This window comes from Sebastes fasciatus, chromosome 16, assembly GCF_043250625.1.
Source record: "Sebastes fasciatus isolate fSebFas1 chromosome 16, fSebFas1.pri, whole genome shotgun sequence".
NCBI classification, from domain to species: domain Eukaryota; kingdom Metazoa; phylum Chordata; class Actinopteri; order Perciformes; family Sebastidae; genus Sebastes; species Sebastes fasciatus.
This window is the reverse complement of record NC_133810.1, coordinates 14,963,093-14,990,425: the sequence shown is the minus strand read 5'-3', so window position 1 is coordinate 14,990,425 and position 27,333 is coordinate 14,963,093. Positions and strand designations below refer to the sequence as shown.

The following is a 27,333-nucleotide window of genomic DNA, read 5'->3' as shown; positions in this document are numbered from 1 at the left end:
GTTCCACATCTTCCAAAGTGGACTGCAGGTAGAGCCACACCCTCTTCGGCAGAAAGCATGGCCGACTGTGAGGCAAGGAGGAAGAGTAAGGCACATTTTCATCTATTAATCATGTGTTTCATCACTGTGTTTAAAGTAATTAAGTAATTAATTATACATGTCAAAATATATGAAAGATTTATTGCTTTTACTCAGGATTTTTTCAAAAGGGATCTGAATGTCACCGGAAGGGAAATAGGAAAATGAATGTGGGAAACACTGTTTTGATTTATTCTGATTGTTCCTAATGCTACAATCAGCTTATAATGCATCCTATTGATTAAGTACACAGAATATTCAACTTGGGAGGTTTTGAACATACTGTTTTCTGGAGATACTTAGGCAGGAATGAAGACATCTAATCGGGAAGCGCAGGTGAAAACAGCTGTATCGTTGCACTGTGGCCCAATTTACACCTCTTGTCACTTGAGATGTGGACGTATTGCACCTGAAGCTTTTTGATAACTGCCCAAAAAAATGCCCAAAGATGAAAACCTTATGCACTGTAGGAGTTTAGTTACAAGTTCAAACTTACTGGGAATTTTGGCGCTCCTTGGCAAAAATCTGTCATGGCCATTTCCAAAGGTGTCCCTTGACCTCTGACCTCCAGATATGTGAATGAAAATGGGTTCTATGGGTACCCACGAGTCTCCCCTTTACAGACATGCCCACTTTATGATAATCACATGCAGTTTTGGGCAAATCATAGTCAAGTCAGCACACTGACACACTGACAGCTGTTGTTGCCTGTTGGGCTTGAGTTTATAATTCTATGCCCAATTTATTATGCTTTTTATGCTAAATGCAGTACCTGTGAGGGTTTCTGGACAATATTTGTCATTGTTTTGTGATGTTAATTGATTTCCAATAATAAATATATACAGACATTTACATAAAGCAGCATATTTACCCACTCCCATGTTGATAAGAGTATTAAAAACCTGACAAATCTCCCAAAAAGCTACATTTTGAACAGATAAAAATGTGTGATTTTTATCGATTGACTGCCCTAGTTAAAATCACAAGATGCGTTCCCCTGTCACTTCAATGAAACAGCGAGGGCGTTCCGGATTTCAGTGTAGCTTCAGCTGTCGTTATCGCAGGACAGATACTGTAGAGGTTACTTCCACCGACCTCTTCCTGACGTGGTTACACTTATAGATTTTGTTTGCATTTTGGAGAGCCAGAAGAAGTTATACATTTTCCACATATGGCTAGAATGCGCCAATCAGATTTCAATCTTGAATCCTCATCTGATCCGCCCACAACACATGAAGAGTCATAGGCTGCATTTCAAATCACATACTTTTTCTTTTTACTTTTAGTAAACACTGCAGCTGCCTTTACAAAGTACGTACTGTTACATCTTGAATTTCCCTTGGGATCATTAAAGTTACTATCTATCTATCTATCTATGCAGTATGCATGCAATTGGGACATACTATTTTGTCATAACATTGCGCCTTGAACTTTGACCCCCTTGCTCATATACTGTATCCACTGTGCAGAGGATTGTGGGTCAGAATAGCCAGAAAAGCATGCTGGTTTGCATACTGCAGTGCTCCAGGCCCTGGTTCCCTCGACAAAATGTATTTGACAGGGACAATACATGTAGTTATTGTTACACCTAATTAAAGTGCAACCGAAGCAATTTATATAGGACTTCTAGCCGTAGCTAATTTGCACACCTAGTCCCTGGTTAGGGTTTTAAGAAAGACTTTTCCATTGGGTTTTGGATTATTGCAGGAATAAAAACAAGCTCTGCGACAAACACACGTTTTTGATGTGTGAATGCAATCGTCAGAAGTAAAAAGCTAATGTTAGGCTATTAACTGAACTACACCACGGTCACATGAGCACGAGTATACACAACGAGGCTGTAAAGGCGGACGAGTCGGCGAGATGAGGGGGTATATTTTTGGCATCATTGGGCAAAAATTCCATAATAACCTTTCAGCATATTGTAATTCAAGTGTTCTGAGAGAAAACTAGACTTCTGCACCTCATCATGGCTCTGTTTTCAGGCTTTAGAAAACCTAGCCTGTGACGGAAGACTTTGACCAATCACAGGTCATCTCAGAGAGGGAGCGTTCCTATTGTCTGTGCTCTGGTCAGAGCTGGTCAGCTCTGGCGTTCCTTCAACAGATTTTACAATAGTGGCTGCGACACAAACTGTCTCAAACTTTCCACTTCAAGGATGTTATAGAAGCTATAATGGCCCTTTTAGCCATGTGCTCATTAAGTTTGCGTAACTCTAATGTCGTGCCGTTTGGTTCCCGTGGACGAGGTGACGAATACTTTTGCATTGCAGGAAAAGAGCAAGCCTGAGTAACAAAGCTTAAAATATACACAGGAAATTGACAGTGATTATGCAGTTATCCTTCACTGCAAAAGACCTGACCTTTGAGTGGCATATAAGCGCCCATGCAATGATTCCCCTCATGTGTTTTCATAATGCATTTAGCCTCGGCTACCTTACACATGAATCTAAAGCAATCATCATTAAGAGAAATTATTCCTCGGGGCTTCCCACACCCACTGAGAAAAGTTACCTCTTTAAACCACTTGTGGGATACTTTTTATTTGAAGATGAAGGCACCTGCAGCAGAGGTGTGCTGCAATGAAATGTAATGTGTATTAATGCGGTAAACAAATGTGAACATTATAGCCTGTTTGAGCCACTGAAGCAAACAAAGATATGTTTAGTTATTCTCATTCTGTTAACTATTAGCCAAAGTCTAAATAATTATCAGATAAATTAAAAAAAAAAGTTTAATCAAGATACTGTATATATTCATAAAGCTGCAATAACATTTGTTGGCCACTTGGGGGCAGCAGAAACAAGCTGTGAACACAACATTGACATATCATCACCTTTTAAGTAGATATTGCAAACTTGTTAGCTAACAGTTGCTTATTTACACGTCCAGCAGTGACAGAGCAGCAGTATCATTCATTCAGAGTCTTGTTTGTGACCACATGATGAATGCAAGTCCAATATTTGTTCGATTTGACTCATTTACATTTTCTATGTGCCTCGTAACGTTACTACTCCACTGCTCGTTTAGTCGTCGTTACTGAAAAAATTCACCTCAGTGAGTCCGTGACTTGCTGCAAGTCGCCTTAGTTCATGTGGAAGTCAACCCGCTACAACGGTCGCTATGGCAACGGTGCACATAAAAATGCCCGCCACCCCTTCCTGCTACGTTGATTTGCATGTGAATGTCCATTCTACTCCTATATTCTATGGTTTTAGGTCTCCATCAACTCCATAATATCCACATAACAGTGAACCCAAAACTATAAAGAGCAACAAACGCAATCTAGGGAGGAGTTTGGAGCAGATGGGTGGGTCAAAAAACACCAGATATTCACCCAGGAGACCGGTGTTTGTACCCCGTGTGAAACCAGAAGTCAACATTGATTTATTTGTCATGTAACTTCCGCACTTAAGTAACGCCACTTCCGTATTAATTTAACCCAAACCACAATCTTTTCCTAAAACTGAGTAGATTTGTTGCCTAAACCTAACCAAGTTTTTCCTGTGAAAGTGGACATTTCTTTTTAGAATACTGGAGCAGAAATTCACACGTGCGTCCCGTGTTGCTGGACATTCGTAGGAAAACGCATGAAAAATGAGGCATAACTTTTCTTAAGATATCATATAAACCATTGTATCAGGCTACGTTGCATTGTTATATACAAGTATGAATTATAGCCCTTTTTAGAAAGACCAAACACTCTAAAGTGCATTTACAAAGAAACATAGAAATAAAAAGGGGGGATCGAATTTTGCAAAGTCCAAGTCAATAATCACATTTGAGTCTATTCATGTCTAGACTATATAAACACAACACAACAAAAGCAAAAGAGTAAATGAGCTTGAAGATTGTTTCTTTGTCCGAACCCAAAGGAAAGCGTGCAAACTTCAGACTCATCTTCTCTTTATATTTTGTTTTTATATCTGAATTGTCTCAAACAAATATGTGAACATAAAAGTGCTCCAGGGGGGTCAGATTGAAGTTTGTAAAAACTGAACTCAGCCAGCGCACACAGCACCCCATCAACTATCTACTTGTTGTGCTTTGATGTGCATAACTTAAAAAATCTTGTTTAATCCACAACATGCATCCACTGGCAGGAAGGAGGAATTGTGTTTTCCCCAAAGCTCGGCGAGGACCGTGTTCGTCGGCCTGCCAGCATCGTCTCTTGAACATTTCGGTAGACAGTTTGACTGCTCAAGGATTTCACAGCGTTATCAAGGACACTTCCCTCTCTCAAGGGTATTCAAAGACTCTGTTTCCTGTGTGTGAGTGTAAGTTATCCCAGTTAAAACGAAGAAGAAGAAGCAGCAGCGCAGGTATTCTGCAGGATCTTTCATGTTCTTGGCAGGGAGCGCCGTAGGTGCCGATTTCTCACTCTTAACTTTCCTCTCTTGTAGGAGGCCATTCTTTTGCTCAGCCCTCCCTCCTTGCCTCCTTCCACTCTTTACATAAATTACCCAATCCCCCCTTCAACGCCCTACTCGTTCCATTATTCTCCTCATCTGTCTTTTCCTGTCCACCTACAATATCTGTTGTTTTTTCACACACTGTTTCCACCAGCATCATCATCATTCTCTCTCAGCTCCTCATCGATTTCTTTCTCCGCTCGGCGCTGCCTCTCATCTTCTCTCGTCTTTGTTTCTCTCCTACCCACCACCAGTTAAATAAACCTTCCCCATTACCCTCCCTCCCTCCCTCTCTCTCCCTCTCCACCACAAGCAGATTTGGCCTGAAGGCATTTATGTACGTTTTTTTTTTCCTGCTCCACTTGGAGAGCCAGAGGCCATGCCAACACCAAGGCCAGCGTGCTCAGTGCACGCTATGTGCCTGTACTTATGCATGATAACGCCTCAGAGATGGAAAGATGTCGAATTGCCGGTGCCAGCCAGTTTATAAATCTGTGAACAACATGAGTCGAGGCACATGATGGATCGTAACTTAAATGGGGAAATTATTGGATGCAGTAATGACATATACATGTAATGTTTTTTAGGTGCACATTAGCGGTCTATCCCAGGAGGAACGGGATAACTGGCAGATTCAATCGACATTGGCATGTTTATATGGCATGCACACTTAATAAATGGATAATTAAATTAAACACTCCCAGGAAAGGCTGTGAGTGGTGTCAGAGGGAGCTGGAGCATTACATTAAATGTCACAATGGCATTTTTTTTTAGACTAAAAATGACATTAAATACAACAAGCATTATTAATAGACTGAAAACCTGAATTTATCAGGTTTTACTTGATGTTGATTTAGGTATTTTATTCTTTAAAGGGGACATATTGTGCTCATTTCCAGGTTCATACTTGTATTTGGGGTTTCTACTGAAAACATGTTTACATGCTTTAATGTTCAAAAGACACATAATTTTTCTCATACGGTCTGACTGAATGTACCTGTATTCACCCTCTTTCTGAAACGCTCCCTTATAGCGTCTGTCTCCTTTAAAAGCCCGGTCTGCTCTGATTGGCTTGTGAGAAAAATATGGTGCACCCAAGGGCCCCATGCATATATCTTTCTAACTTAGTTATTTGTAATCCTCAAGGTGTCTAGTAAACAAATTTTGATGTTCCCAACTCAAAATATTGTCCCAAGGGTCCGATTGGCCGGCCATCTTTGCGGCCATCTTTGATTTCCAACGAAAATTCAAAATCTACATAACTTTTGAATTTCAAATTTCATCGGAAATCCAAGAGGGGTGTGTGGGAACCCCACCTTCCTACGAGACTACATAGGAGGCAGTGGGCTTCCTCCCGGTCTGAGAAGTGAAGCCCACATGGAAGTTCCTTAAACTTGCATTCTTTCTAATAGCCAGCAGGGGGCGACTCCTCTGGTTGCAAAAAGACGTCTGAGAAAATGACCTTACTTCTCACTTGATTTATTACCTTAGTAAACATTGTAAACATGAGTTTATGGTCTCAATTGCTAGTTTGAGGGTCTTCTTCAATGCAACATGATGTTCCTTTAGTAAATTAGGGTCCCATTTAGAGTCAAATAGACCATAAAGCAGGGGATGCTTTAGGGCGAGGCCTTTTGATTGACAGGTTGCTACCACGGCGTTGTCCGGTCTGGGAGTTGTCCGTGTTTTCGTCTTATAACTTTAACCCTTTCACAGTGTGTTTTCAGTTCATGAAAGTTACATTTCATTCATTGCAACATTTTTGGATGACTAAAAATGTCTTATTCAGCATTTGGTTGCACTTGGCTCCACCCTCTCGTGTCACTTCTGGTTGCAAAATACAAATACCTATATTTTGTTTTTGTTTATGTAATTACATTTTTTAGTGATAATTTTGAGGAAGCGCCACATATCGCATGGCCTTTGATTTGAAAGACATGATGTTCTTTTTAACCCAGATAATCCCTAACAGTGACACCTTTAGCACATGGCAAAATACAATCATTTATTTCATACTCAACTAATTGCCAAAATCATACTCTGTATAGTACTTCATAATATGTTTATAGAATTGAATTGGGACACAGTGTAGACCTCCGTTTTTGTTTAATGATTTCCCAGAATGCCCTCCAGCATCCCTCGATGATGGGATGAGAACTTGTTGCACTTCTGATGTCAGTGAAGAGAGCATTATCAAGAGAGCGGGACAATCACGCATTCAAAAGAAACCGAATGAGAAAAAATGTGTGAATAGCAGCAGGCGTTACTCAAAACGCTGTATTATATTTTTGTCTATTGTGGCCGCGGTTGACGGACAAATTGGTGTCTCTGGGCTCTGTTCTAAAGAATCAATGGTGCAGAGTGCTGCGCTCACGCTGTGGCAGCTGACTTTTGGATATTTCATTGCTGGTAGGCATGTAGCACAATTGAAGTCAGGAACATGGTGTGATTATGAGAAATGTATTATCAGAATGTGGTAAGGGCTTGCGTCAGTCATCATCAATCACATTAGCTTTATTTTCTGAAGGATTGGTCTCTGCTTTATGGAGCTCAGTCTGAAGAAGAGTTGGAGGTGGATTCACTACAAAAGCTTCTCTCAAGGGGAAACTCATGTCCTTGTGTGGGAGGTGCAGAATCGCCGTGAGTGAATTTGTGGCACCTTAAATTAAATTAGCTTAGATAATACATTAATGCACTGTTGTAGGACATCAGTTATCCAATGCAAGACACAGTTTGATATGTGGGCAAACAGAACCAGCAGCAAAACGTTTTCTTTTTGAATAAAGAATATGCTGAGGAGCATTAATACTAATTTAGTAGCTGTATGTCGTTTTTCTTTTTAACTTTGTCCTTTAACCATCACATGCACATATTACTTGGCAAAACAACAAATTTGCCACGGGACAAAACTGCATGCTGTGTCACAATATACCTTTGGGTGTGTGGCAGGTGGGTGACACAAGGCCAAATAGCTGTAATACATGGCATCAAAATAGCACTGCCTCTCATGATGGCCATTTATTCATCTCTCCCCGCTTAAGGTATGAAGCTCCCGGTAATTCGACAAAATGTCAGGAGGTGGTGGAAAACAACCGGTCAAAGTGTCACTTTACTAGCACAGAGTACACGCAGCGTTCTCTTTGATGGATGTTTCCCTCTGTATTTGTTGTAAGAAAACTGCCAGCTGCCTTTTAAAATATCAATGTGATGCCATGTCCACCCAAACATTTCAGAAATGCACCACAGAACAACCAAATCCACTTTGTTGTCATTATTGGAACTTTTAGATTAGACTTAGGGTCATTATTTAGAGTAGATCTTTCCTTTTAAAGGAGCAGCGTGTAACATTTCAGGGGATCTATTAGCAGAAATGGAATATAATATTCATAACTATGTGGTAGTACAATCACCTGAAGCTAAGAATCGTTGTGTTTTCGTTAGTTTAGAATGAGCGCTTCATATCTACATAGGGAGTGTGTCCTCTTCAGGGAGTGTGTCCTCTTCAGTACTGCCAACCGCCGTCTGAGTTCTGTTGCTCCTAAAGTAGTGTTACTATGGTAAGGATGGCCTCGGAGCGAGGTGAACGCACTCGGCGGCTCACGATACCGCAGTCTTGGAAAGGGAGGAGTGAGCGGAGGGGTATTCAGTCGCTTGCAATCTGCAACCACACCACTAGATGCTGACAAATCCTGCACACCGTACCTTTAACGATGTTGATCTGGACTGTAAACAAACTGCAGGAGACAAAGCTATCACCTTTTCCAAGGCAAATTAACAGTATGATTTATATAGCATTGATTTATAATAATAGGGTTTGGGTTATAGTTAAAATTGACATGAACCATAACCTCTACACACCTGACACTGCTGCCGGCCTCACCAGCTTCACCTCATTTCACCATTAGTGACTCATAGCTGACATTTTGCCTGCTGGCTTTTGTCAGATTGTCCAGGCTTGTCTGTTTTTTGGCTGCCTACCCACCACAACCTACCTTTTTCAGCATGTATGTGTCTGTTTTGCTGTAGATTCTGCTCAAGTCCTCAGTCTGTATCCTGGTTTTGTGCATGTGGGTCCTGCTTTAGCAAAAGAAACAGTCCACAAAATCCAAAAAATGCATTAAAACCCTTCAAAGTAGTGGGAGCATGACAAGTGAATATTTAAAAATGTAATTTATCTTTAGTATTCTTATTAATTCCTCCCGCTGAACCAGTGGCTCAACATGTTTCGGTCCATGTGATGCCATCTCCGTGTAGTATCTCCTCTTATCTTCTCCATCTGCGTGACCTTTAATCTGATCACAGAGACATGACACTTGTTTGTTTTGCTTATCTGCAGGATTAGATACGCCCGCTGGGACGGCTCTACTTATTCTACTTTTCTGTTATCAGCTAGAGAGAGAAAGAGGTGTGGGCTTTTAAAATGAAGTCTGCATAAATGGATTGCTGTGATTTAGCTTTTCAGACATTCATGAATGAACTGAGGGTTCTCCACCTTCACATTGACGCGCATGTTGACGTTTGACTCATCATGACACTGAGAGAAGCCAAAAGTCATTTGTTCATATTCAAAATATTCAGAATAAATTCTTGTTTTTCATGTTTTAAAATAAATATATGGGTTGAGTGTGAAAGTTCATCATTGACATTTTAGAAAAGTCTTAATTCAAGGTCTTTTCCAGAGCTTTCAACATCATCTCATTGTCTCAACTGTTCGTTCACGTCATCATTATGGTACAGTATTGGCTGATTTTGATTAAATTAACCAAATCAGATTTATTGGATCAGGGGTGCCCAAACTTTTCCCGTGGAGGAGGGCCAAAACCAAAACTTAATGGTGGGCTGCAGGCCAAAAGCAAACACCTTTTGTATTGTATTATGTTGTTAAGATGCAAAATGGCACTAGGATCCCAAGTTCACTTCATTGAAATGCCTTTTGTCCGTGTGCCACCGTCTCTCCATTTTTTTCATTCCTCACTCGCACCAAACTGACTTCCTGCGTCACTCTGCCTGCTGTGCTCAGATTATGAAAAATAATTCATAATTAGGGATCCTGCATTTTTAAAGAACATTTTACCTTAAAAAAATCATACGAATACTGATCTTTTTCCTCAATCTTTTCTTCTTTTCTTTCCTTTTTTTCTCCTTGATTAATTTTTATTTATTCATTACTATTTTTACTATTATTTGTATTTCTTTAATTATATAGTTTCCAATGCATTATTTAATAGTTTTGTCTGATTTGTTTATCATTACCAAAACTTTGGTAAGTTTGATTAAGTTATAGTTTGGTGTGTTGGTTTAGTGGATTGTCATTATCATTATTATTATTATTATTATTATTATTATTAGGGCTGTCAATAGATTAAAATATTTAATCGTGATTAATCACATGAATGTCCATAGTTGATTGTGATTAATCCCAAATTAATTGCAGATTTTTTTATCTGTTCAAAATGTACCTTAAAGGGAGATTTGTCAAGTATTTAATACTCTTATTAATATAATATAATATTATAATATATATATATATTATAATATAATATTAATATGCTTTATGTAAATGTATGTATATATTTATTATTGGAAATCAATTAACAACACAAAACAATGACAAATATTGTCCAGAAACCAAATATTGCAAGCTTAACTGATATTGTGATATAATCAGTTTGTAAAACCTCAATAAACAGATTTGGTGAAAAAAAAGGCTTAAACAGCTATTTATATTATAATTGAATTAAATGTTGTTTTTATTTTTTTAGCTTTCGGGCCGAATCAAACTTTTATGGTGGGCCAACCTTGGCCCGTGGGCCCCACCTTGGGCAGCCCTGTGTTAGAGAGAATATTGTCTGAAAATAATCTAATATGGAAGAATTCATAATACCAGGACTCTGTCTTCATTTCCACAGAAATCCCTGTTCGGTGTGTTTGTTTTCCCACAAAGAGCGCTTCAGTAGGGGAGGGGTGAACATAAGAGGGAACGATGGTGATTGTCTATGCAGCATATGGATAATTCTCATTATGCTGGCATGTGTTTTGTAATGATTTGTTGGAGGAATTGCATTATCTCGCTATGGAATCAGAGTCAACAGACGATATGATGTTTCCGTCTGCTGCTCCGCTCGCTCCTTCTCCATGTTTCCAGCTGAGAGCTAAGTAGAAACACGGCTAATTACCCAGTTTACACCACAAATGTAATTACACCCCTATGGAGAGGTACACGTTGAGCGTGCACTGTGCAGTACATACTGAATGTGAAGAAGAGGAGGGTGTGGAGGAGGAAGTGTGTGCGTGTGTGTGGTTTCATCACAGGTACATCAGTGAAGTGTTCTTGGGAGGATCTTCTTGAAGCTTACAGCGCAGATTAATATTTAATTAAGCATTTAAACACCCTTTAAATGTTACCGTTAACGCAGGATTGATAGAAGTAATAAATAAAAGAGGCATTTAATAGGACATAAAAGAAAGAACATGTCTGTGTTACTATTGAACTTTCAATACCTGGCATCTGACTTCGTATGAAACAATGCAGCTTGAAGCTCATAAATCTCCCTCCCGGAGGGACGTGGCTAATCACGGACGCACCACACGTCTCAAGCTGTTATTTAGCCAGATTATCAGTGCAGGAGGTAGCGAGCAACAATACTGCAGACCACATTCCTAAACAACACAACCTTGGGAGGGGGTGATTGCTGGAATTTTGCTCCCTTGTATTAAATTAGATTTGAAAGGAGAAAAAAAGGAAAGGGCTTATATTAAATGGGGGATTGGAGAGTCGAGGCTGTCAGAGTGGAGTTAATGTTTAAAAATGATCTTTTCTTCCTCGTGCTATTATATCAACCTGCTCAAAGACTATCTGTAGTGGATTCAAGCTCACATGTAACTCACATGTTTAATGACACACATCCACTAATCAATCACACTCAAAATGCTGCAATTGTTAACGTCTTTTTATTATTATCATCATCATCATCATCATCATCATCATCATAGCCTCGAGTCTCCTTTTTGCCTGCTGATTGTTCCTGAATTTCACACGAGAACACAGGAAGAGATGAAAAACCACAGGAATAGAAACTGGAACAACAGTAACAGCCCCAATCAATAACCTATCCGGGTTGCACATAAGGTGTAACATCTGTCCTTTGTGTTTGAGGGGCGCCGAACTGCAGCAGCACCTTTTAAGTGTCTTTAGAGAGGAGAGGAATATTTTAATTGTCCATGTAGAGCTATATCTCCATGTTGCTGCGTCCTTACAGTTAACAGCACTCGTGCGACAGACGTAATATAACATATCAAAAAACAGTTTACACTAGGGTATTGTTGCACAAACCGGCACAATAGAGAGAGGAAGCGAGAGACAGATGGGGTGTGTCCTGTCACAGCACAAATGTCTCTTTCTGCGTGCACGACCTGCTTCTTTCCTTTTGTCCCCTTAAAATTGATGTTTGCGCATCCATTCTGCTGACTGTCCTGGTGTTGTTGGAAAATGAAAAACGAAGCTTTGTTACAGGACGTCATTTTACCACGTGGCAACCACATATGGCTGAGTGTTGTTGCACTTTAAAGGTGCTCTATACAATATCTAGAGCATTAATATAGCAGCAAGCAACTATTAGCTCTGTAAAGATATAGAGGGAGATCAGGGAATTAAGTCGCTCTCCCTCTGTGTGTTTCCTTTGTTGACATGCGCATGCTTTTATGTTCATGCATGTGAGCTTGCCCCACTGGCTGGCTCGTGGCCGCCACTCTGCACCGCTACACTGCTCTCATACAGCGGTTACGGCTGATAACGCCATTCTGACTGATGGCGCCGTTGCAGAAGTGTAGCGCCCACCTTCCGGTTCAGCACCAAGTTAACACTGTTGGCTCCGTCAGCACTGTTGTTGTCGTTTTCACTGTTGGCGCCGTTAGTCACGAGCCACCAGCTCGGCCTTCGCCATGTTGAGAGCAATGTGGAGACGATAGATATGCTCCTAATCTCGCATTTAGCACCTTTTCTAGGTCAAGACCAAGCTACATGGTGGACAATTTTAACTGCTAATGTCGCTGTTGACCAATATGCGTGAGGACGCACATGCACGCTGCAATGTGTCCTCACCAGTGGTGGATGAAGTACCTGAAAGCCACACTTCAGTAAAAGTACATATATCTAACCAGAAAATGACTTTAGTGGAAGTCACCAATTAGAATATTACTTGGATAAAAATCTGAAAGTGTCTGATATTTATTGTACTTAAGTATCAAAAGTATTTTTCTGATATTAAATGTACTTAAGTATTGAAAGTAAAAAATTACAAGTAAATGCTGTTAATAAAAAAGCAAGCAAGTCAGAATTTTGAGATTTATGAAGATTATTCCTCTTAACATGTACATCACCTTAAAAATAGAAGCTACATTACACTTGAAGAAAAACAAGGTTTTCACAACTTAAAGGATTTAAAGAACAAAATCCATTTTTTCCTTCTCTTGTAGTCGCAAGAGGCGTGTAGCTTGATCTGACACGCAGCCTGCCTGGACTTGAGCGGAAATCAAATGTTAGCTACGGCTTTCAGAGAACTTTGTTTGCCTATTATGTGAATGATGTAACTTGCAAGCTAGGACCGCTGATATCGCCAAACGTGCTTGCTCGCGATAGTAACGAGTAACGAAGATGCATAGGGGAAATGTATCAGAGTAAAAGTACACATTTTATTTAGGAAATTTAGTGGAGTAAAAGTGAAAGTTGACAGAAATAAAAACTATAAAAACTCAAGTAAAGTACAGACACTGCCAAAAAATACTTAAGTACTGTAACAAAGTGTTATTACTTTGTTACATTACACCACTGGTCTTCACGTCATGGTGGCATGATCCACCGTTCTGCTGAGTACACAGAGTAGTAATGCATATTAAGAGTTTGTGGCTATGGCTTTAAATCATTAATGTTGGCTACTATCTTGTCGGCTTTTTCAGCTCAACCACCACTTCCATGAGACTTTGCTGCACTTTTCCTCTTTATATGGATCCCAGTGTGCTTCATTCGGCCAAATGAAATGATTGGACGGTCTGCCTGTCTACCTGCGTACACTCTACCGGAGTCTTCAACAAGCTGTGGCTTGACAGCTGTGAGTACTACAGTAATAATAGCCATGTTTGTTGTTTACGTTCATTATGATATGTTTATGTTCATAATGATAATTTTGGGTTAGTGGCTTTGGAGGGAGGCCTGAAGGGAAGGACTGTCAGTTTTGCTGACTTTCTCGCTAGATTTAGTGACTTTTGAAGCTATAGCGCTGCTTGCTGCTTTCATTAGAAAAGTGTTGGCAACGCTGGGCTCAGTTTTTCAGTTGGATAATTTTTTTAATCCAGCGTACTCTTTCAACGCCTTCTCACCCAAACTCGTCATATACTGACGCTTTGTCAGACCCCTTGACGTCACTCTTATCAGTTGCAGGAAACCGATGCTTAGTGTTCTGAAGTAAACAAAAATTCTTGCTTAGGTTCAGGCAATAAAACCACTATAGTTCCATTGAGGAAAAACCAACATGGTTGGGCTTAAAACTGCTACGTTTGTACAGTGAAGATGACACTGAATGTTATGAACAGGGGACACAAACAAACAGCTGATTGTTACATGACGCACGGGACACGGACAGCAGTCTCTTGGATGAAAGCCTTGTGTTTGTTGGACCCATCCACCTTAGGGTGTGTGTGTCTTTTTTGCTCTTAAAGCTACGTCACCACACTCCCGGCGCACTTTTTCTGACTCAGATGGGTTTATATTGTAGTTAATGGAAAGCTTGGTGCGTTCAAGCAGAAGGACTTCCTGGGCTTCTTCACTTCATTTTGAAACACACCTCGTGATGGCGAGCTTTTCACACAGCATCATCAATCTTATAGTCACATGTTCCATACGTCCTCCAATCATGTATGTCCACGACGAAACAGCCTGTCCATGTAGACATCTGGCACTCATTCAGCTTGCGTCAGTCACGAGGCTGAGCTCTGTTTTCGTCGCTGCCTGTAACTCCCTCCGCCTCCTCCTGTATCACTATTTAGCTCATTTAGTTGTCAGAACCACACCGCCAGATTAAAATGCGTATTATTGTCGCAATAAATGGTTAAAACCTTGACTGAAATGTTTATTAGCCATTTCTCAGGTACTTCAATGCTTGAAATCTTCCACATTTTGGCAGCAAGCATCCATATTCATCAAAGCTCAAACATGACAGAAAATAAAATTCGCATTTGTTGTTCTATAAAATAAGGTATCAAAACTGATACTAAAAAGAGGAGAGCGTAAATTTGGATTTGATAAGGGCTTTTGCCCTTTAACAGCAGCAGCCTTCTTAATCTTCTGTGAGTGGCCTCTTTTTTCCCCTTTTTAAATATAGCCGTCTCTCTAATAACATAACAGAGATCCTCTCTGGTCGTTTTGTCTTCGGTCTAATTAGAATCACTCTCTTTGCCTTCCCATTTATCCTGCACCTTCTGCTAATGAGTCGGGTTTAATCAGGCATCCCATTTCACTTAGAAACCAATGAAATGTTGGGATCATTCATGAGGAGTGAAAAAAATCTTGCCCTCTCTTCTTCTTTTTTTGAAAGAAGAATCCAGCCGTTTTCTTTGTGCCCGTTCAAGAGTCACAGCAGATTACTTTAACACAAAGACCTCTCTTCTCGCAGCGTGTTTCTGGAGCACGGATATAATTGGAGGGAAGGTTATCATACTGTGGGAGCTGAAAGAGGAATAATGACATATTTCATTACTTATAGTCTTGTAGTGAGGGTGTTCAGGGGAATAGTGAGTTATTGTGTTGTCTTAAGACGGAATGGAGGACATTGTTCCTCCTTCCTCCAATCCCTTAGACCACAGTTGTGAGGACGAGAGAGCTAAAGAAGCGGAAATATACTGTATGTAATATGCTGCATTCGGGCTCAGTGGAAGGAAATAATTGATCAGTGTAGCTGCTAAGTTATGGTTCTGTTCTGTTTCCAAATGCACTGACTCAGAAGGCAACATGTTGTGAGTAGGCTGCTTCGATGAGTGACACTCCTCCTTCTGCTAAGTGTGTGTTTGTAAGGTCCACAGAGGTACGCAGTGAGAAACACACAGCAGCTTGCAGTCACAGGAAGAAGTACAGTATCTGCACCCTGAAACTGGTTCATATTTCCATAATGCTGTATTTGTACACAAGACACCTGTCAACTGTTTTACTGTTCATCTATTTTCAGAATATGTTTGTAACCGCCCGCACAGGATAGGAGTTATAATCTAAATAAAACATGAGCTGAAGCATTTTGAACAATTTTGGATAGTTCAGCACTGCTGCTCCACTTTATGGAGGACGGAACCTGACAAAATCAAAAATAAATTAATAAATAAATGACTCGATAAATAAATATGTCATTAAATGTAGCAAAAATAATATTAAAAATAAACGTGGCCATTAATGAATTGATAGATCGTGACATACATTGATATTTCTGCTGCTTCTTTATTTATTTATCGTTGTATTAATCCCCTTATTTATTTACTCTTCTGTTTAATTTTCCTTTTTATTTATTTCTCTATGTATTTATCCATTCATTTTTAAATGTATTTATTTATTTTTAAGTAGATGTATTTATTTATGTATTTTGGCATATATTATTATTATTATTATTATTATTATTATTATTTTTTAATATTTATTTTAAAATTTATGTATTTATGTATTTTGCATTTATTTATTTTTGCACGATTTTCCCTTTTGAACTGTTTTGCGAACCCACCGTTGAACTCCTCCCCTCCTCCGTACCACTTAACGTCAAGTGATCATGAAGAGTCCACTGAGTTCCTGGTGATACTCAGAGCAGTCGAGTTATTCAGTGTCTGGCTTACCAGTTGATCTTGTAGGGTTGAGTATGCTGTTATAATGAGTGTCAGGGCTGCGATAAATAGTGGATCCAGGTGAAGGGTTTTCATAAAATGAAGCAGTAAATAATGTAGGTCAATTTGCCAGCATGTATATTTGCTGTGTAACATTATTAGCATTTGATTATCTCTAAGTAAATATACACTAACCCATAGTTTTTGGTTTAAAGAATTTCATTTCATTAACATATGAATGAATGCAACGGAAAATGCAGTGGCAAATGAAAAGTTGATATGTGGTGCATAGAAACTGGATGCTGCTTCTCCATGTTTCGTTTGGACTCTAGGGGCCATATTAAGCAGACCTGTCCCGGATTATCTGAGAGGTCTGGACTGTTGTTAACGGAGCGGCAGGTCAGAAATGTATTTTTAAATCTTTGATTTGGAACCAGATCCAATCAGCCAAGAAAGAAAAAAGGGACCTCCATGTGATCTTCCTTGACCTGGCAAACGCATTTGGCTCAGTTCCCCATGAACTCCTCTGGGAATCCTTCAACTTTTTCCACGTACCAGAGCCCATTACTACACTGGTCAAGACCTATTTCCAAGACCTGCAGCTGTGCTTCACAACAGCTGACTTTACTACAACATGGCAACCCTTGGAGATAGGTTGTATGTTATGTTTGAGTAACATCGCCCTGTATGGCAAAGGGATCCTGGAACTGCCTCTCACCAGTCTAACGGAGGAATACAAGTGTTCTAAAGTAAGACTCCAAATGACACTGAAACACTCCAGAGACAAGACCATCAGTAATGCTGCACTGCCCCTAAAAACTGGGCAAAAATGGACAGCAGCCGATGCAGTACAGCAAGCTACATGAGCCCTAAGGCACAAAGACATTGTGGGGCCAGCAGGGAAGAGGAGGCTTTGGCCTGACAGCAAGTAAACCAACTTGGCGAAAAACCACAGCGTCAGAGCGGAGATCACTGGTGGTTGAGGAGGTGCGCCGACAGGAGGAGGCCACAAGAGGTGCAAAGGCTGTCTCTCTTGCAAAACAGGGGCAATGGATGCGATGGGAAGGCATGGAGAGAAGAAAAATCAGTTGGAGGGAGCTATGGGAAATGGAAGCAAGCAAGATCAAGTTTATCATTAGAGCGACATACGACCTTCCATCACCAAAGAATCTCTATCAGTCGTATGGCGAGGATCCAACCTGTGCCCTCTGCCCAGCTCCAGCGACTCTCAAACACATCATGACAGGCTGCAAGACCAGCCTTTCGCAAGGCAGATACACCTGGCGGCACAATCAGGTCCTCAAGAGCCTGGCATCAGCTCTGGAAGACAAGCGACGGTCGACCAACTCCTTGCCCCCCCCCCTGAGAGCAACCAATCCCCTTAAGGCAACAGCATTTGTCCGAGAAGGACAGAAAACACCCAAACACCCTCCCACCAAGTTAGACACAGGACGCTTATTCGTTGCCCGCCACTGGAAGATGCTGGTAGACATCGGCCAGCAATTAATTTTTCCAGCCGAGATTGCTTCCACCAACCTCAGGCCAGACTGTGTACTCTGGTCCCCCTCACTGAAGACTGCTTACATAGTAGAGCTCACAGTCCCATGGGAAAACTTGATTGAAGAGGCCTACAAACGTAAGAAGCTGCGCTACGCAGAGCTAGCAGCAGAAGCGAAGCAGCGAGGCTGGAACACCAAAGTAGACCATCAGAGCAATCTCAGAAGCGGCTGAAAGAAGCACCCAGTGGATTTGGCTCAAGCGGAATGATCCGGGCAGGGCTCCAAATACATCCGCATAACCCACTGGAGAACCCCCACTTGTCAGCCTTTCAGCCGTCTGCCATTCCCAGCAGCAAGGTGAATTTCGGGACACTTGGGCACAGTACACAAGCTGAGGATTGATCACCCTGCAGCTGGCCGCCTTTGTGGAGGGTGTATAGTGTTAAAAGGCTGAAACATCTGATGATACAAGGGTACACTACTGATGATATGGCCTGTGCCCAATTGTCATGAAATGTCACAACCCAGTCAACCCTCCCACAAACTCTGAGAACCCCTCACCTGTCAGGTGCTCACCACCTATTGGCGCAAGGGACAGATTTTAACACCACGTCCTGTGTTTTTTGATTCTTAGTAGGCCACATTCTTTATAAACCTGGTATTTGTGCACAGTGTCAGATAAAGATCAGGCTACACTAATATTATTAGTATTATACTATTTGTAGAATTAGATTCCAGTGGTGGCTGTGTAGGATTGTTTTCGACTTGTGTGATCCAAACATTTCCAATAACTCCAGAGTGTTGTAAAGTCTAAAAGTCAACATTTATTGGAAAAAGATAAATGTAATAATTTCCAAAATACACAACATGTTTTTATCTAACGAAATATTCAGCTTCAGTACATATTTGTTGGCGTTTAGCCTTTCAAAAACTAACATTTTCACCGAGGTCAAAAAAATGTTTGCTCTCCCACTTGCAGCACACCGAGAGAGGCACGCACTGACGATTCAATAAAAAAAGACGAACTCATTGAATCACTTTGTTCAAACTGAGGATTTTATTTGAGGATTTGTCATTTTTTAGTGTGATTGCATCAGAAAATAACAGTGGAGGGGGCTTCAAGGAAAATAGGTTGGGAACCACTGTTTTAGAGAGACCTGTGAAGACAGCGTTTTCCTAAATCTTGCTGAGACATACGTTCTTTAATTCTTGATATATTCTTAAAAGGCTGATGTACAGTATTTGTCTTAAGGTGGAGCCACAGTTTAGTTGCACTTATGTTACAGTGTGTGCAGTATTTTAGCTTCGTGTGTGTGTGTGTCTGTTCACATTCATAAGATAGAAGGGCTATGCAGACCACCAGGCATATCTAGGACGCACACACAATGTAGGTTAACATTTATGAGGGAGCAGGACTATCTGTCTGGGACAATACACCAGAGACAGAGTGTGCGTGTCTGTGTGCGTAACTACAGGAGTAATACCTGAGAGGCATGGTTATATGTTTGTGTGAAGTCCTAAGAGAGAACATGAGCAAAAGTTCCCTGGCCTGTGGAGTAAGTTAGTTGTCATCAGTAAATAGCTGCCTGTGTGGTACTGGGCCACTGGGCAGGCAGAAATAATGAGGACTGGCCGACAGAGCCAGATGGAGCTTCGCTTCATGCTGCTTGCCTCGGCCCGACTTTCTAATGGGACAGCGTTTTGTTATGTGAAAGAAAAACTTGGGTCGGATTTCTATCAGTTGTCTCTTACGCCAAAAATAGAGGACTCTTTATTAGTGTTGAAAAAACGCTGATCTGGAAGAAGTGAAGGCCTGCGCAAGAGGATGTTACAGAACATGCACGTGTTTGAGCAGTCAGCAGTCTGGAGCCTCATCAGATCAGCATTATTTTAATCTCAGCATGTAAAATGATACTGTAGTTGGTGATTAAATAAAGTAATATAGTAAAATGATAAAAAGCAAAAAAGGCTATATGATATTTGAAAATGATGGCAATTCAACCGAGACATGTTACATAAGTGATCTAGACCGGATTTATTCGACAGAACTCGGTGCTAAGTGAACATCTTCACGCGCATGTGGGCAACTGTGCGTGTTTGTTTTTGTGTCTGGAGCATTGACATGTGTGTTTGCAGAACAAATGGTTTACTGGAGTGTACAAGCATGGCCAGCTGTATTTGTCTGCTGTAACACCCCCCCCCCTCCCAATCTGGTATCGCCAGAGCACATTGTCTGAGTCACCCAAGCGTGTGTTTGCATGTGTGTGACTTAAGCTAAGACTCCTTGTGCACTGAAATTGTATGAAAAGGAAATACGCTGTGTTTTTCTCTGAGCTCTCTTTTTAAACGTTGAACCAGCCACACAGCAGCAGTCACATATATGAAGTGATTGGGGAGAAGTTGGATGTGGTTATTGGATGCTGTAATATGTTGCCAGCGCTGCAGGCCAAATACTACATCAGGCTGAAGTGTTTAAACCACAAAGAGTGTCAGTGAGATTCAGAAAAACTGTTTTTTTACTGAGAAAAGAAACATCCTTTATACAATCCTTGGCAGAGCAAGGAGAGATGTTACGTTAAAATCCTTTATTTAGTGTGGCATATCAATGGTTTCAAATACAGACTGGTTTCTACCTCACAGGGTCTTCATCTGGGTGGAAATACATAGGGTTTTTAAAGCATTTTTGCTGAAAACGGCTGCCTGCTGTGACCGAAAGCAACTCCCCGTGAATGCTTTTAGTGCATGTTCATGCATGTGAGTGTGCCCCACTGGCAAGCTCACGGCCCGCCGCTTTGCATTGCTCTCATACAGCGGTTACAGCTGATAACGCCACCCCGACCGATGGCGCCGTCGCAGAAGCGTAGCACCCACCCTCCAGGTTAACACCGTTAGCCGTGTCAGCAGTGTTGCCGTTGTTTTCACTGTTAATACTGTTAGCACCGTTATCTACGAACCGCCGGCTCAGCTTTCGCCGTGTTGAGAGTCGTGCGGAGGCAATAGAAATGCTTTTACAATCATTATTACACAGATGTGCTGAATACTCGATTCCGATTGGTCAATCACAGCATTCTATATAACAGACCGTTGCTATGGACGCAGTTCTGATGTTAGAGCTCCGTTTTAACTTGAATCTATACATGGGGGAAAATATATTATATGTTATGTAATAAAAATATATATAATATTAAACTATGCAAATTTCAGAAGTTTTTCCACTAAAGTTTGTTTCCTTTTCCTTTTTTTGTAAAGGTCACCAGAGGCTCATTAATTGCCTGAAAAGCAGCCTCGGGTAAAGTAGAGATTTTTTTTTTTTTTGTTGAAACTGGAACTTGTGAATTTTCTTTAATCAAGGTAACTACAACTTTAACCATATTTTTTTTTAGTCCTCACTGCCACCTACGGAACGATTCAAGACACAGATACAGGTTAGAAATTCAAAATGAGACAATGCTGCAAGTTTATAGCCGAACACACGACTGAAACTTTCCTAAATCTTATAATGTTATATAGCTCTATGTTGAAAAAGGGAACTTATATAGTAGTCTTGTTTGTTTTGGTCTGCCACTGAACCATATATGAACCACATAGCAGACTTCTATTGAGGCCGACATGAGAGGACGTTGATGCAACTTTGTCACAGCACAACGGTGGCACGGAGTAACAAGGAGGAGAGGAGGTGATTTACTTGACAAGGATGGAGGAAGCGATGGATCTCAGGAAGCTGCTGCAGAAGAAAAGATGGGAGGGATGAAGAGGGAGTGACAGGGTGACATGGGTGTCGCACCCTCCTCCGTTTCTATTGGTCTTACAGGGATGAAAGTGTCAGCGGTGAAGACAGTTATCTGAGAGGCACAGGAGGAGGGAGGGAAAACTGTGGGAGAAGAAGAAAGAGGGAGAAGGAACGAGGGAGAGAGAGAGAGCTGAAAGAGAGGGAGAAACCGTGAGGATGAGGTAAGAGTGTGAGGGTGGGAGGAAAGAGAGGAACAGCAGGACGTATAAACATTTTGAATGTGAATCATAGGCATCTGGCAGGAGAGGCGGGGGAGGAGGGGACGGGGACTGAGATGTGAGACATAAGGAGAGGTGACAGAGTTGGAGAGTGGGTGAGTGAGACAAAAGTAGACAGAATGATGGAGAATATGAGAAGAAGGGAGGGTTTGATGGAAGGAACAAGAAGCAGCGAGGATAATGAGCAGAGAAAGAGACGCCAATAAAGTGTAATACATGTTAATCAGCATGTTTATCCTTATGTCCTTCTTGGTGGCTCTCTTATTTATTTGGTTAGTAAGGGCGATGGGCTTTCCCTGCTCCAATGTGTCTAAGTGTGTGTGTGCGAGAGAGAGAGCAGGAAGAGAGTGAAAACTGACAAATCTTGTCAACTCGCTGTCCTCCCACATAATTTGCTGACAGCTTTTCTGCCCAGTAAAAAAAAAAAAAAAAAGAGGAAGATTTCAATTCCATCACTTTCTCTTCAGATATTAATGGGCTCTCGGACGGGGAGCTGTGAAAAGCTTTAGAGAGAAACAGTGAGTGACAATGAGTATTGGATCGCTTTTTTTCAGGGGACTTTTTAGTCGAGCATGAGCAATTCGCAGCTCTATTGAGTTTATCACGAAACCGGCAAGTGATGGATGGATTCCCTCTGTTTTCTGGAGAATTCATTCTGCAGATTTTAGTCACTCTGTTGCATTCAGTAAAGAAAGTTGTGGCTATGTTATAACAGATTTTTTCAAACTGACTTTTTAAACTTACATGTCACTATTTGTTACTGATTGTTCAACCCCGATCTCACGGGAAGGCGTATAAATAGCACGACATTACATGGACATTCCGCGTGTCAATCCCATCATGGTTGGGCTTAAAATAAGTACTTAAACTAAGTACAAAAACAACTTAACATCTGCACGGAAAACACGTCACAAACATCACGAATAAACACGTCACTAACTTCAAAATAACTCGACAACACTTTGTGAAACAAATCCTGTGTTTGTTGGAGTCATCCGCCAAAGCTGTTTCTCACTTTTTATTCTATACATCATTAGCTCTGAGCATAGCATATTTACGCAGATGGATTTACATTGCAGTCAGTACAGATTATGACTATGACACGCCAACATTTTATAAATTCCCGGATAAATCTTGCTAATGCCTAACCTTAACCATTCGAAGGTCAATGCCTAACCTTAACTATTTGAGGTCAATGCCTAACCTTAACCATCTTTCGAGAGTTTCCCAAATTGTGGGTCACCTTCTAGACACGACCCAATTTCAGCGTATTTGGTGTCTTTGGAAACTTTTAGATTTAATATAAAGTTCTGTGGGTTTGTAATGACTGACCCACCGGCAGGTCGGTGAGGTTTGAGGGGTTAAATACGCTCCTCCGAGTGAAATTGCCTGAGGTGATTACTTTTGATGAATTCAAGTCGGTATTTAAGAACCGACTTCACTTAACTCTCTCAGTCAAAGGTTTTGTATCCTAATTTATTTGGATGGCCACTCGAGAATTTAAAATCCTTTTAAAAAAAGTTCAGCTGACGTATTGTCTATATGCTCCATTGTGTAATGTGTGGCAGTTTTCATGGCGTGTTTATATTGTCTCCATTTTAATCTCAGTGAAACTTTTACCTGCTTTAATAAAGGAATAAAAAAGAGGAGAAGCATCACTTATGACTGTTGGTTGTTGTGTGTCTCCTGCAAAGATATACAGCATATGTGTTGGAGCCAGTGATGATCCCTCTGCGTACATCCACTAGTCTCTAATCGACTTTCTACTGGTCTACAAGTAAGCTGCCCACTGAACAAAATTTGTGTCCGTATTGATGATAAATACTGTGGCAACCATCCCCGCAAAGGATTTGTCAGTAAATACCAATACAACATGTTGTCAGTAGTATTCCTGCCTTGAGGACTTACATCAGCCTGGGTCTCTAAGGACACACTGAGCAGTCTTGTAACTTGAAATTGATGATAACCAAATAAACACTGCATTCCGTGCTGTAACCAGCCCCCTGCTACACACACACACACACACACACACACATGGCTCAGGCAGGCTCATAAAAACCAGATTAAACCATGATGGATCAGGGAATCAGCAACACAAGTCAGATAAACAGGGTGAGGTTATGAAGAGGAGGAGAAGATGAGGATGACAAGCAGCTCTTTTGTTTCTCATTTGGTTTTTCTGAGTCCTGCTAGCTGCCACCCTGCTTTCTCCCTCCTCCTGACTGTTTTGTCTGCCATTATGTGAAAATGTGCATGCGCTCACACAAAAAGCTCAAGGCACAAGCCACCTACACTTAAGTCATTGTACTCTCTCTCTCTCTCTCTTTCCATTTCGCCCCCTCTATGTGGTTTTAATTTTCTAAATGCTTAGGCTTTAATTAATAAGGGAAAGAGAGAAGCCCTTAATTGAAAGCATTCCTGAGAATATCAACTACTACTCCTGAGGACTGCTCCATTTTCTCCCTCTCAACAATGCAGTGCCTTACACTCCTTATGCTACACCGCCACACATTTCATACCACTGTTACATTAAAGGTATAATATGCAAGAATTAACAACAAAATATAGAATAGATAGAATATGAATCCCTCTCAATCATCACTTACGACCCACTAGAAGTGTGTGGCGGTGTCTGTTTCTGCAGAGACCCTGCAGCCCCTCTTCCTGGATTTTCTCTTTTCTTATTATTTTGCTTTACTCTCGACGCTTCTGGGTGTCAGCAAACAGCATTTGGGCCAGTGTCGGTGTTAGGGGCTAAAAAAGGTCACTGTGCGCCCTCAGCTGAATTCTCTCCTGATAAAAAAACTAAACTGAAATACTTTTACAGCTATAAGTAAAATGAAGTCATACAGCTTGGTAATGGAAGTCATTTCTTATTGTACAGTATTAGCCCATAAAACACCCCCCTCCCTAGCCAATTACAAACAACTACCATATACGTTCGTTGTGTGGCTATGTATCTGGTTGTAATTGCATACCGGTTCTTGATGTGGCTTAAAGATGTTGTTTATCCTTTAATTAGTTGTGTAACCGCTGAAAGTGGCTCAATGTTATAGGTTTATTGATGCAAAACATTTAACAGATTTCCTGCTGTGTATCTGAGTTTATAACATCTGGTTTTGTGGACATATAACATGTGTGGGAGTGCGTGCACGCTTCTGCGCATAAACAAGTGACACCATGTAGATGAGCGCCTGTGCCTCTGCGTTATAGTTTATTTCTTTTATGACACATGATAATGTTATAGGTTTATTAAATACAAAACATTTAACGGATTTCCCGCTGTGCATCTTAGTTTATAACCTCTGCTTTTGTGGATGTATTAGCATGTGTATGCGTGCACGCCTGTGCGCATACTGTACGTGACAGTATGTATACACCTCTTTGTCTTAGTTTATTTCTTTCATGAAACATGATAATGTTAATTATACACTTAATAAAGGCTATGTGAGGTCCAAAAAGGCTTCTGATACCAACTCACAAGTCCCCCTTTTACTCTGTTAGATACAAAACGGCCGTATTTCACAGATGTCAACGGGTTGTGTTATGTGCATGCCATGTGTTCAAGTGATCCCCCCTGCTCCTCTCTGTGCTGTGAGTGCAGCTATGATCAGTGTGTTTGTAGTTTGACGAGAGCAGCGCTGAGCCAACAGACAGGAAGCCTGCAGTCATTCAAAATCCGGCAACTCTGCATCACTTCCCGTAGAGTTGTGCGGAGTTAGCTGTGTGTTTTAGAACATAACCGCCGGGAAACAATTAGAAAAATAACATTTAATTTCTCTGATTTGTTCTCACTAACGCCGCTCTCTCTCTCTCTTCAGTCACTCTATAGCTCACTCGACCATCGCTGCTCGTTGAGCTGTTGAGGTGTGGTGTGTTTACAATCAGGAACTGATTACATATTATACCTTTTAAACTTGCGCTGTATAAAAATACTGTGGGACAAATTATTCAAATTTCCCAATAGTTCTCAAATTATTTTGTTGTATGCATGAAAACATGTTTTGGCCTCTTGACCTCATGTGATTTATGTATGGCACAATAAGAGAAGCCGTATAAGTAACCTTACTGACTGTTTCTGACACAGCCGATCAAAATGGAGCGGTGCAGAGTTGAAACCTGCACTCTGGGCTAAGAGGATTACAGCTGAACATCATCCGGCGTCCGCAGCCAGACGAAAGTCATTCTTGACTTTAAGAAGGACAGTCTCAGTATTGTGCTCCGAGGCCTGATGGGCTCTTTTGTAGACTGGCCTACTGCACTTTGAGATACTCTCCACTGTTAACAGCTGTGCCACAGGAATGTAAACTGACATTGTCATTGTTTATTCCACTCTCACGCAGTCCACTTTCTCTGTATTATCTATGAATTTCCGTAACCATGTGCCAATTTATCAGACGTAGTAAGATTTGCCAAGTTCATGAGAGAGTTCACAGTGGTTTGGTACAGTATTGATCCCTGCACTCAGGACTAAGAGGATTAAAATTCAACATCGCCCAACGTCTGCTACTGACTACAGATTCATAATCGTTCATAACTTTCGGAGGAGCAGAGTCTGTGCATGTACTCTTGTCGGCCATATGGTGCATTTGCCTTGTGCAACCCGATGATTACAATGTGCTGAAGCTGCTGCACTGACACTTTAAATAGAACAAAGTCTGCTTCCTTTTTCAGGTAGGACTGCATAGTTTGGGGAAATATTTGATAAATTGCAATTTGTTTTTTATGAACTAAAGGCCTGGTTGTCTACATAGCATGCAGTATGCATAACATAAGTACACATAATGCAAAAATTATGAGTTGCATGTTGTTGAGATCGCTCTAAATTTATTTTTAATCCTGTAATTTGGATAAAAGTCAACTTCTGAGTAACCTTAGCTCGTTTTCTGTCTCACATTCAGTGAGATATCACTTCTGTAACAATGTCACTAAGATCATTTACTTAAGTACTGTAAGTACAATTTTGAGGTACTTGTACTTAAATTGAATATTATCTATTCCCTGCTACTTTATACTTATACTCCACTACATTTCAGAAGGAAATATTCTTTTTACATCACTACATTCAGCTGTAGTTGCTAGTTACTTTGCATTTTAAGATTTCACATGGATAAACTGAGTTTATAAAATATGATGCATTGTTATAGAACAAACTACACAACAGTAGCCTATATAAAGTAGCATAGACAATATATAAGAAGTGGACGCCTTGAGTTTGGCATTTTAACCGTCTCCATCTTGTTTTTTGGCCATCGCCATGTCTATTTTTGCAACCAGAAGGCCACGCCCTAAAGCACCCCCTGCTTTATGGTCTATTTGACTTTAAATGGGACCATAATTTACTAAATGAACATCATGCTGTATTGAAGAAGACTTGAAACTAGAGATTGAGACCATAAACTCATGTTTACACTGTTTACTGAGGTAATGAATCAAGTGAGAAGTAGGGTCATTTTCTCATAGACTTCTATACAATCAGACTTC

General features: G+C 40.8%; 1 long non-coding RNA gene across 2 annotated transcripts in view; it reads left to right on the top strand.

Annotated features, from left to right (window-relative positions):
* LOC141752461 (uncharacterized) overlaps positions 1 to 27,333 on the top strand; it is a 143,984-nt gene continuing 116,651 nt past the window's right edge. Inside the window, exons 1-4 of one of the 2 annotated variants that reach the window (XR_012590262.1) lie at positions 1 to 85; positions 13,445 to 13,596; positions 21,091 to 21,130; positions 21,225 to 22,438. This is a non-coding gene — a long non-coding RNA (uncharacterized LOC141752461). Of the gene's footprint in view, positions 86 to 13,444; positions 13,597 to 21,090; positions 21,131 to 21,224; positions 22,439 to 27,333 lie in introns of those variants that run through there. The other variant, XR_012590261.1, reaches the window with a different exon arrangement.